We start from the raw sequence: 13,194 nt of genomic DNA, 5'->3' as shown, positions 1-13,194 counted from the left end.
AGGAGCTAAGATGACATTGAGTGGCTGTCAGAACATTGGCGGTGAGCTCAGGAATTACTCAGGGAGCTTTGCTTGAGGTGGATATGGAGCAAGAGTAGATGATGTAGGTGGTTAATAAATATGGACTAAGCTCCTGCTGGGCCATCCTTCTTGGTGGGTGAAGGAAGGCAAAGGAGCAGGAAAAAACAAGAAACTGAGCCTTTGGTTTTCTCGCTAAGGGGAAACCTAAAGATGAAAATAGTCAGTCTGAAACAGGGTACACAGTAAAATGCATGCTGTTTCCATGACAGAGTCCCATGACTCCTCCTGCCCATTTTCAAACTCAGCCAGATTCCCACTGTTCGAGATATTACATAACCATTTCATCTTCCATGCATTTGTGTATGTTGCTACTGTATTCATAATTTATTCTATTGGATTTTTAACTTTTTTATTGTGATGAAATATACATAATAGCTATCCTTTTGATAATTTATAAATATACACTTCCGTGGCATTAATTACAATCACAGTGTTGTGTGCCCATCACTATTATCTACACTCAAATCTTTTTCATCGTGTCCAAATAACCTCTTCATCCATTAGGAAATAACTACTCCTACTCCCCTGACTCCAGCCCTCATTAATCTCTACTTTTTGCTTTTTTGAATTTGGATATTCTAAGAACCCTATGTAAGTAGAAAACACAGTATTTGTCTTTCTGTGCCTGCTTTATTTCACTAACCATGATATTTTTTATTAATATGGTCCATTCATGTTGTGGCATATTTTAACTCCTTTTTATGGCTGAATAGTACTCCACTGTGTGTATATATCACACTTTATTTATTCGTTCATCACTTGATGGACTTTGGGTTGTTTCTATCTTTTGTCTATTGGAAATAATACAGTTATGAACATTGGCACAAACTTCTGTATGATACTGCAATAACACATGCCCTTAAACAGTTGTCAAAACTCATAGAATGTCTCAACACAAAAAGTAATTTTTTAATGTAAACTATGGACCTTTAATGAATAAAAATGTATCAGCTTTGTTTCCCTAATTGTGACAAAGGTACCACACTAATGTAAGACGTTATTAATAGGAGAAATTGGAGGGGTGGGATGTAGCAACTTTCTGTATTTATTACCTGTTCAAGTTTTATGTAACTATAAAGCTGTTCTAAATAATGTCTAACTATTAAAAAACGTCAGGAAACACTGTTTCAGGGAGAGATCTATTTCAGCTAATGTTCGAAAATCAGTTGATGTCTCTACACTGTTCACTATTAAACATGAACCAAATTTTGAGCTGTAAATGCATCTTTACTTCTGTAGTTACAGCACTATTGACTGAATAAATTTAAATTTGCATGCATAAAATAAAAGAAGAATATGGCTTAGCACTTTTATAATTTTTTTCTTAAATATGGGACATTGAATAAACTAGAATAATTATTCTTCAATCAAATTACTGACTACATTTCCACAAACCTTGCATCAGGTTGTTGTCCATGGGGTGCACCATGTTGTTGTCCATGGGGTGCACCATGTTGTTTTGCCAGACGCAGATTCTTCTGACCTATTGCTTGGAGCTGGCAGTTGCTATTCTTGACCTCAGATGAACTTTTCCTCTTATATCTTTGAGGCAAGATCCTGGGAGATGCACTGCAATAGAGAGAACTGTTGACATGTTGCTGGCAGAAGGCCATAGGGAAAACAGTAATAATTTATTCAAGTTCAATCTTCTGATCCCCTTGTTCATCAGTTGCCCAGAAGAGACTCCTGAATCAAAGTTGGACTTAGGAAGATCTTAAAGTTTGGTGTGCACTTGAAACACCCAACAGACAAGTTTTGTGGGTGATTACCTTTATTTAGCTGAGGCATTATAAAAACAAAGAAACGCAGCAAAGCACAGTGGCCATGGCTGATGGCCTGGGTTCAAATATCATTCAGAAGAAGAACATTGATGCCCTGGAGGAGGTGTCTGAGCCAGGAGAAGAGTCCAAATCCTAACCTAGCCTTTTGCCTCTGTCTTTCAATCCCTGATCCAAAATGCAATAGTTTCCTACAAACAAAGCCCCTCTGAAGGACCAGCGGAAGTCCAGCTGTGGCCATCCTCTTGTGCCTCCTCACACTGTCAGCCGTCTCACACTGAGCCTTCCCGATGACCAGTTGACCACCCCGAGTGACCAGTGGTCTGTTTGGCTCCCAAGCTGGCTCAGAGCTCAATATATTGTAAACCAACTGTCACATGACCGCTCTGCCAAGAATTAGCTTCCTTTCAACTGACCAGCCCTGGATGAGCAGTCAATGTGAATTAACTGAGAAAATGGCCATCTGGGCTGGTGCTTTGGTAGCTTAATAAATTAAGTGTGTGATGCTCAATGTCTCACTTACTCTTGATCTGAGCAACTGTTTGAGAACTTGGACCAAGGCCTGGCTGACTATGGGCAGGAGTTCAAATTTTCCTGACCCAAATCCAGTCACTACTCTGTAAACCCCTCATCCTTCTCTAGACCCTGTAGTGGCAGCGGACAGAATCCTATCTCCTCTTGGAGGGTCCACTCCGTACCTACAGCCTGGAGACTCCAACCCAGGACTCTCCCCGAGGACCACTAGATGGACCCTCCTTCCCTCTGTTGCCAGATGTTCATTCCAACTAACTGGATGGCACTGTCCCTTCTCACCACAGTCCCAGGCAACACCCAAACAGTCAGTGATCCTGTCCATAGCAGCCCATGGAAATCCTGCAGGAAATCTCAGTTTTTTTCTTATTAAAAAATCACTGGATTTAGACTGCTAACATTTGGTTTCAGATTTTAATATCTATATCCAGAAGAGTTGAGCTGCAATTCCACTTTCCCATAATGTCTATTGCTGGAGTGGCATCAAGATTCTCCTGATCTTGGGACTTCCCTGCTGGCACAGTGGTTAAGAATCCGCCTGCCAATGCAGGGGACATGGGTTCAATCCCTGGTCTGGGAAGATCCCACATGCCACAGAGCAACAAAGCCCAAGTGCTACAACTACTGAGCCCATGTGCTGCAACTACTGAAGCCTGAGCGCCTAGAAGTCCGTGCTCTGCAACAAGAGAAGCCACTGCACTGAGAAGCCTTCACACCACAACAAAGAGTAGCCCCCACTCGCTGCAACTAGAGAAAGCCTGCGTGTAGCAACGAAGACCCAACACAGCCAGGAAAAAAAAAAAAAACAAAACGCATATATGCAGAATATAGAAAAATGGTACAGATCAACCAGTTGACAAGGCAGAAACAGAGACACAGACGTAGAGAACAAACATGGACACCAAGTGGGGAAAGTGGAGGGGGTTTGGGGTGAGATGAATTGGGAGATTGGGATTGCCATATATACATTACTAATAAGAAAAAAAATCAAATTGTACACTTTAAAAAAAATTTAAAAATATTTTTTTAAAAATTAAAGATTTTCCTGATCCTCTGAAAGCAGTGTGGGTGTGTTCCCTGTGTCTGTTCTCTGTAAGAGTATGTAAAAATTGGCATTAGCAACTAGTACATTTTTCTAAATTAAAAAAAAAAATGAAGGCAGCCAGCTTGATAGAAGAATAAAAAATATAACAAGTAATACAGCAAAACTATAAAATACATTTGTAACTCTGTTGACAAATTAGAGAGGTGAATAAAAAGAAATGAGGAAAATATTTTCGGTGAAAGTTAAGCAGCCCATTTTGAGGAACAGCACTCAGAAGAGCGATATGAACATACCTCCAGAATAACAATTCAGATTTCCCATTTTGGAATATTCCAGGTGGGAAGCTCTGAGCTTCTCACCTATGACCATATTTGAAACTCCCAGCTCACAGTGTGAGTTGGAGCAGAAGGAAGGATATGCATCAGCACATCACCATGGCGATGGATCATCATAGAACTTTCGGAGTAAACAGTGCCCTGCTCACTGTGGGTCCAGCTGCTGCTGTCTAGATAGCTGTGTGTTTCCATGGACGAGTACGGCATTTCAGAGCACAGGTTTTGTTTCCAGAGTTGAATCCTGGCCCCACACATTACTCTCTTTTAATGGAAACAAGTTATATGAGAAAATATAGCCTGCTTCCAAATATAACTGATAGTGAAAATTTCTGAGTGAAGAGGGACAGAACTAACATGTTGAAACATAGATGTTCTACTTTTAAGATTTCTTTTTTGATGTGGACCATTTTTAAAGTCTTTATTGAATTTATTACAACATTGCTTCTGTTCTATGCTTTGGCCTTTTGGCCGTGAGGCATGTGGGATCCCAGCTCCCCAACCAAGAACCGAACCCTCACCCCTTGCATTGGAAGGTGCAGTCCCAACCACTGGACCATCAGGGAAGTCCCAAGAGGTTCTACCCTTGATCAAAATCGCATCTCCACCCATTCCTAACTATTTCTGAGTCACCAGATATTCTAGATCCAACTATTTGTTCCATATGAAATAAAAGCATTATCAATAGAAATTCACTTTTAAGAAGTCATCTTTCTCTCTCTAAGCATAGACTCAACAAATTATGTGTACCTTGCTTCCTTTTTCTCTGTATGCAACTAAATCTATACACGTAATTATTTCTCAGCCTCTGTGAATTCACAGGACATTTTCCCTGCTATTGTGTGTGTAAAAGACCGGCTAGTCACTGAACAATTAAGAAAAGAGACTCACCAGTGGGTTGGACAAAAACATATAATCTATGCTTTTCTAAGTGAAGATGTGTAGGTGACCCAAAACTCTGGGATTAAATGTGTGTTCTGGTTCATAATTCAGCACCTAATTACACCCATTCTTATGATAATATCATAAAACTAGCTATTAGAAGGTAAGTCATCAGGGCCCAGCAGCACTGAAGAGTGAAATTTTAGGAGAAAGATGAGAGTTGCCATATTTAAAACAATGCAGGTACCTTTCAAGTATGGAATATGCTATAGTATATACCTCTATCACCACTGATTCACCCTAAATATCTAGAATTAATATAGCAAATGGATTATTGATGTGTATAAAAAATATAGATGGTGCCTTATTTTCTCAGTTGAGGGAGAGATTGAGTGAGAGTGGAAAAAATCAGGTAATATAACATTGCTCTTGGTGAAGAATTGCAATATTTCCCAGCTTGATAGAAGAAGTATGTGTGTATGTGTGTGTGTGTGTGTTTGTGTGTGTGTGTGTAGTTAGAGAAATTGAGGGAGAAAGTGAAAAGAATTAGGGGATATAATAAGAAAAATATAAGCATTCTATTGGAGGAACAGCATTCAAAAGCCAATAATGAAGAGTAATTCACACTCCCATTTATGAAGAACAGTCAGAATGAAGCAGAGGACTTCCCTCCCTGCTGTCACCTGAGCATCTGTGGTAAATAAGAATAAATGAGTAACTATAGGTAAAGTCCTTAGAAAACTGCTTGTCATAGTATCAGTGCTATACCAAAGCTCCATTAATAAGCCTGGAAGGCACACAGAAACTTAGCAATGGTTCCTTTCAATGACAGAACCTGGAAGGCTGCAGAACAGGGAAGGAAGAAAATTGTACATGTGTGTCATTCTTGTTCTTACTATAAAATTTTTTTAAAAATGGGCTCCCCTAATAGTGGCATGAGACATAATTTTATTTTGCCCATGGTCACAGGGTGAGGAACTCAGACAGGGCACATCTGCTCTGTGATAGTGGGGCCTCAGCAGAGAAGACTCACAGGCTGGGGCTCACTTGACATCCAGGGATTGGAATCCCGTAGATGACTTCAGTCCCATGTCTGCTGGGTTTGGCTCCATGAGACTTCCCCACTTGGCTGGGCTTCCTTGCAGCAGGGTAGGCTCAGGGCATTCAGACCTCTTCCACAGTGGCTGAGGGCTCCACAGATGAGTGTCCAGGGAGACACTTATGGCCTTTTTTACCATAACCTTGGACACTACACAGTGTTACTTCCAGGACACCTGTCACTGACAAGTAAAAACCATGTCAGCTCTGATTATGGGAGGGGCCTAGACCCCACCACTCAATGGGAGGAATGTCCAAAAAATTGCAGGTTTTAAAATGTCCACATGCATAGACCAGTTTTAAAAATACTCAGTAGCAGAGATATCACTCCAACACATGTGATACAGGAAACGTTGCCTTTTGGCATAGGGCCAAGAGCAAAGTAAAGGTGGATTGGGCTCCTGCCTTCATGAGCTGTTTGACAAGCAAGCACAAACACTGAAGGAAACTTATAGAAGAGTTACAGGATAATAAAGCCTAGTATCTACCTTAAATGTTGCTTTATCAGGAAATTCTTTTTTCCATTCCCGCGTCAGAGTGCTTGATTTAAATCCCCCATGCTTCCTGCATTTCTCTTTCAAAGCAGTGCACATGCTTGTAACTATTCATGGACTTGTGTACCATTTGCATAGTGGTGACTTTCCCTTTCAGCCTCGAAGCCCTGTGATGAAGGAGGTCATGGCTGTTTGGTTCCTACCAGCTCTGGGCTCACCTGAAGTGTGATAGGGTTATGCTGAAAATAGCACATCAGCTTCTTCAGGCACTAGTCCACAGACCTTTCCCACAACTCAAAATCCATGAAGCTCTTGCCAGTGAAACGCTTTCTTCTTAAGTTTGGCACCAAAACTGAAACGGCAGCAAACCTGACCTCAACTGAAGAGAATCCATTTATACTCTTTTTACACTGTCCTTGACATAAATTTCTACACATTTTGCTACAGGAATATCAATGTGTTTGAATTGTAAACTCAGCCTCAGGCCTGGCTGGGAGTGTTGAGTGATGTATGGGATGTGTACCTTATTTTCTCTCTCTTTTGGAAGAGAGGGGAATGGAACAGATTGTGGTCTTTCCATACCAGTTTTTGGAATATACACTTGTACTTCAGGCAACAGCAAGTCCTGAAAAATCTAAGCAGAGGAACCAGAAGACACCCAATGGGGCATATTTGGAGGTGGAGAGTGGGAAAGTGAGGCAGCGGAAGACCCAGGACAGCACTGTTTACAGAGTTTATTTGAAATACAATAAAGTAGTTGAGAAGAGGAGTCAAGGACAAAGCAATGGTGATGGGTTAGAAGAGAAGAAATCTGGGTAGGATGAGAGGGATGAAAGATGAGACTATAATGAGGTCCCTTGTCTCATTTTTAGGTGCATGGACTGAAGGACGTCCTTAAAATAAAAGGACTAACTAGAATGGAGCGAAGAAAGTGTTATAATTTATATTATGATGATGTATCACATTGAGATCTATCTATAATTTACATAACAATTCATCAGTTTTCTCAACACCATGTAACCAATAATGCTACCCAATTACCATGACTGATGAGGCTATCTGAAACCACACCAGTGTTTCAAAGAGAGGGGCTTATTTAAGGGCATTGGGCACCAATGTGTTGTTAGGGCTGCAGGGGCCAAGAGAAGAAGGTAATGTTAGGGTATGTTAATCATGTGTCTAGTAGAGGAGGTCCATAGATCCCAGATATGACTTCTCCAAGGAGGTCACTTCTGCTTTTCTCTGCAGCATGTGGCTTCTGTACGAGACGCACCTAGGAAGCATGCCAAAGGGTTCAAACTCAATTCCAGTGTCCTCCAAACTTTTAAAACAAAAGTTTGAAAGGAAATCTGAAGTGGGTCACTGAATCTCTCCTATTTTCCCCTCTACTTAATTCAGGAAACCTCTATGCTCATAGTTTTCCAACTTTCTGATCTAGTATGGCCCCGTTTCAATGCTAACATTTCTATCTCCAGCTCACATCTCTACCCCAGAACACCAAATTCGTATTTAACATTATCATAAGGCTGTCAATAGAAAGCTCAGTCTTAACATTTCCAAAGCTGAAAACCTGACCTTCCCAAATCTACTCAAATATGCTCCACCTGAATGCTTCCCACCTCTGTTAATCACAACTCCACCTTTTCTAATGAGACAGCGACCTTGGAATCATGCTGGTTGACCAGTTATTTCACAACACACATCCAAACTGTTGGCAAACCCAATTAATTTTATCATCAAAATATGTCCAGCGTCATAACTCTTATGACTACCTGTACTGTAACCAGTCTGGTCCCAAGCCTCCTTATTTCTTGCTTGAATTATTGCAATATTCTTCTAACCAGTGCCCCTTCATCAACCCTCGTTCCCCCTTTCCACTCCAGAAAGGCTACTCTCAGCGCAGCTGCCTCAATGACTCATTCATAACCTTAATCAGATCATCTCTCTTTTCTGCTGAGGACCCTCCAAAGGATGACATCTCACGCAGTGTCCCCTGAGGCCCTACAGAGTTGGACCCTACTTCATCTGACTCTTCGCCTGTTACCCTTCTGCCTCTCATTTCACTTTTGCCCAGCCCAGGACCTCCTGGCTTCTGCTCAGACACTCCATGCACACTCCTGCCCTCAGGCTTTGCACCTGCTCTTCCTCTACCTGGAATGCTCTTCACCCAGATACTCCTGGCCCATATCCCCACCTCCTTAAAGTCCTTGTACAAGTGTCACCGTCTCAGGAAATAAAGCCTATTTAATATGCAACCCCTTCCATTCACCCTGATCTCCTTCCCTGATTTATTTTTCTCCTAAACTTCAGTAATACTTATTGATTTATTTGTTTACTATCTGACTGAATCCCTTCACTGAATGAAAACTACACAAGGTGGATATTCTTGTTGTCATTGATTTCATAGTTGTCTCCCTAGTAGGACAAACCTGGACATCATACATTTTCAAGAAATACATGTAGAGTGAATGAACTGACCTTGCTTTCAGTAATTCTAAGCATCACAATACCCAGTTAAAACTCACTCTGCAGCCCTCACCTGTGCTCTCAAACTTTCCACCTTCTGTCCTTCCACATAAACCTCCATCTCAGGCTGATATCACTGTCATCCCCTCACCAAGATTCAACTTAAATGTCATCTATGCCAGGAATCTTTTCTTTATCCTGCCTTCTCTGTTTTCAAAGTTCTTTTTTCTAGGAGTCTCTATTTTGTGCCATTGTTATTTTTTTTATATATCTCATACTTTCTACTAAATGGTCATTTACCTGAGAGCAAACCAGCCTTTTTTTTTTCCTGTAATTATTTTATCATACAGAACATGGCCTTAAAAACCTTTTTTTAATGAAAATTTTCAAGCATACACAAAGTAGAAAGAATTGCATAATGAAACTATACTACCCATTACCCAACTTCAACAATTATCAGTATGTTACCAAAGCTGTTTCACTGAACCTCCGTGACCCTTGGCCTATTGCTAACACTGAATCTGCACATTCCCATGGGCTCAGTGATTTCACATGTAGGTGAGTTTCCTGTAGATACACTGGCCCAGGAGGTCTAAGATCGAGCATAATTGCACCATTGCCTGAAACAAGAAATGTTGGGAAACAGACTAAATGCCTCTCAACAAGGAACTCAGTGGGGAAATAAATAAAATGATAATCACTCAGATGCAGGGAATTGGGAAGCTGTCCAATATGCCTTGCAATTATTTCTGGAAACCTAAAAAAAGTGCCTTGAAACTGCACAGTAAGAGAGCACACTGAATACTGAACTTGGAATCACTCATGGCAGGGCATATGCTACTGAAATGACTGGGCTTTCAAAAACAAAAATTGTTTGGTCATCTAGGAAAAAAGGGCAAGTGACATATAAGGGAAAGAGAATTAGAACCTTATCAGCCCTCTTGTAATCATTTGTACAAGAAGAAAACAGAGTACAGTATTTACAGAAATAAGTGTGAGCCATGAATTCGATACTCAGCAAAAGTAACTTGCAGGGATAAAATGCACTGACATCCAAGTATCAGGCAAGACCTCAGGTAATACTGTTTCCATGATCCCCTTCCAGAGGAATGAAGAAACTTCAGAAAGTAATATTTCTAGAAAGACACTGACATGAGTACTAAGCTTGGTTTGTTTGTTTTTTCACTTGAGACTCATACATAAGAGAAGTAGTGACCTTGGTGGTAGCCACTAGGGTGACTGTCTATAATCATTCATTAAGAACATGATGATTAGGGACTTCCCTGGCGTCCAGTGGTTATGACTTTGCCTTCCAATGCAGGCAATAAATGCAATAAAGACTTTAAAAAGGGTCCACATCAGAAAAAGAAAAACAAAATCTAATGATTATCATCATTCAGTAAGATCTACTGACTTTATGTGGGATGTTTTTCTATTTATGTGATTTATTTTATCTAAAATATTTAAAAAATGAAAAATAGTAGATAAATTGTTTTATGTAAAAATCTTCAACATTAAACAACAGCCGGGGGGATGAGGGGGTGGGGTGAATTGGAGATTGGGATTGTCGTATGTACCTTACTAATAAGAAAAAAATTTCAAATTGTACACTTTAAATATATGCAGTTTATTGTTTGTCAATTATAGCTCAATAAAAGTTCTTTAAAAAACCCCATAAAACATATATATACATAAATATAATTCTGAATCTCTACAATTCAGAAACAAATTAACTGGCACTAAGTTAGCTGACTTGGGAGAGGAGGAGAAATGAAGAGGCTCCTGTTCCTTGGCCTGATTTATGCTCCCTGACGCTACAAACGCAATCCCCTCTGAGACTCAGACTGAGGCCTCCTGGGCTTGGCCTGCACCGATATCCATGCCAGAATCTTCCACATAAACACAGGTGCTAAAATCACTAGGAAGATGAGAGATAGGGGGAGGAGGGGCTCCCATGGTGGGGGTTTGCAGAATCCAGGAGTCCCCCCAGGCCCTGGAGAAGTGGCCATGGGCCCTGACTCCCTAGGGGTCAAGTTCCCAGTGCCCTGAGGACATTCTGCTGCTCTCTGCAGAGGGTGTTGGCTGCCTGCTGAGTGTGTCTGCAAATGTGCCACCAAAGCAATTTAACTTGGGCATTTGGCAAGGCAACTTTCAGGTGACTGGTCCCCGGACAGTGAAACTGACGTGCAGGAAAGGAGAGGCTCTAGGACTCCAGGATGAAAAAGCCAATGCCAGCCCCCCGGGCCCAGGGGGAAGCAGGATGTCTGATGACATAGGAGTGGAAGTAATGCCCACATTCCTCTACCCCTACCCTCAATCCAATCCAACCACGAGATTTTCATATTGAAACTGGACAGTCTCCTGGAGGCACTTCCATTTTTCTTTAAAAATCTCTTTTTTCTAATACTAACACCAAACTTTGCTTATGCCTTTAAATTAAAAAAAAACAACAAAAAAAAAGGCCTGGTAATAAAAACATAAATGTAATGGCTTTAGTGTATTCCAACATGAAGAGGTTACAGAAGGCACTGCTTCTTAAAATGTAATCAAATCAGATATATTTATTTTATTTAGTTACAAAATTAGCGAATAAATAAGAGGAACACAATTAACTTGTAATCCTTCCTGTAACTCACCCCAAGTAAGCATTGAGTTGAATTTCCTTCACGTTTTTCTGTTTGACTTGAATGTTACTTACACGCAAAAGAATCTATACCACATCAGCCTGAGAACCAGTACTACTAGGTGACCCAGGCCCTCCATAGGCTCCACAGAGCCGAGGAGACCTCAGGGCTTAGACAAATCCCAAGAGTCCCCTATTTGATGTCAAGATCTACGAAGAGCCCAGAGGGATAGAAAGCTGGGCCAGGTGAGCTACCTTGATTTCATGAGGAACTGCCCCACTGTGCCTCTGTCCTCTTCACCTTTTTCCCCAAGAAGTCTAAAGTGGGAGAGGTCCTGCAGGGAGAGATGTTGAACAACCCAGGGCACTCTTCACAAAGAATACAATGTGAACCACCAAAAGCTATCCACATGATGACCTTACAAGGATCTGCAGCACTCTCCTCCAATATGATATGCGTCTCCATTCCCTAGGAAGATGTTCTAGGTATATTTTTCACTTGCCTGCACTGATTTGAACCATCTTCTTATTGTTGCCCCTTGCATGGTCACATGAAGCAGTGACTCAGTTTTGTTCTTTTACTGACGTGCCAGAAATTTTTAGAGAAACAGTGGGATATGTAAAAGCTCATTTGCTTTCCCTGCTTCTTCTTACCTGTTTCATACTCATATTTCCTCTCATTCTCCTCTTTATCTCCTATTAGTTGCTTGATTTCTCTTGAAAACAAGACAAGAGAATTTCTGGAAACAGACTCCTGCTGGAGCTGCCTTGACAGTTGAAGGGAAGGGACCAATTGTGCATGTCCAGAGCCACCAAAATCAGGAAGACATCTGTATGAGAGGTACCTGGCCAGAACCAGACTATACTGGGTCTCTCTTCAGCAGGGTTGACCCAGTACTTTTGAATCCCAGCCCAGCTCCGTGCCTAGGCCATTCAGTGTTGCTCAACATGATTTAATGATGCTCTGGAAATAAATGAAGACCAACAAAATAATAATAAGTAAAGGTGATTTATTCAGAGCTTGCTAGAGCAAAGGCTCAAAGGCAGGTAGAGGAGTGGGGAAGCTTTGTCAAGGTAAAACAGAAGGCTTCAGGTGTGCCCTGATTGGAGAATATTGGTGTGAGGAAGCTATAGGTGAGCTATCTAGAAGCAGGGAATCCCATGGGATTGATAGGGATGCTTTATCTGGCTTTATCTGATGGTTCTGAGTTGGAATTGGGGATAAACATTAGGGAATCTCTCAGTTATAAATCAAGCCATGGCCATTTTGTACCAATTGTTACAGGGGTTGTTGTTTAAGTTCCTGGGCTGGTTGCTCAAGATAGTGGTCTGACTTCCTACAAGTCTGACATATAGATACTAGACTGGAAACTGTAGATGACGGATTGGTTTCCTTGCTTGTTGCTGCAGGTTGCTGGTCAGAGTCCTATTTTTATATAAGGTCTGGCCCCTGTCCATTTGTATCTTCCATTCTCAGTGCTTCATTTTGGTGATTATCTCACATGTGAGAGGAGGACCAATTCAGAGCAAACTAGAGATCCTGAACTTCACTGCTGGACATAGTCTTGTTGTCTTCATAGTCCACTGTATGGAAAGATCTTCCAGACCTTTTTCTTGTCATCATAGCAATCAGATGATGAGAAAGCATCTGTATTTAATACTCTGGAAAGAATGCAATGGGCCACCATTATAATCACTATGAAAAAGAAAAAAATAATAGTCCATGTAAGGTGCTTCAAAACCAGGAACCCCACACCCAACCCAGATCAAAAGAACAAATCCTGTAAGAGGATCAACCTTAGAAAGCTGAACAGCTTTTTCCTTAAGGCAATTCACAACCTGTTCCACCTAGCCTGTTTCAATA

Source organism: Hippopotamus amphibius, chromosome 12 (assembly GCF_030028045.1).
Source record: "Hippopotamus amphibius kiboko isolate mHipAmp2 chromosome 12, mHipAmp2.hap2, whole genome shotgun sequence".
Classification (NCBI taxonomy): domain Eukaryota; kingdom Metazoa; phylum Chordata; class Mammalia; order Artiodactyla; family Hippopotamidae; genus Hippopotamus; species Hippopotamus amphibius.
Note: the sequence above shows the minus strand (reverse complement) of the source record.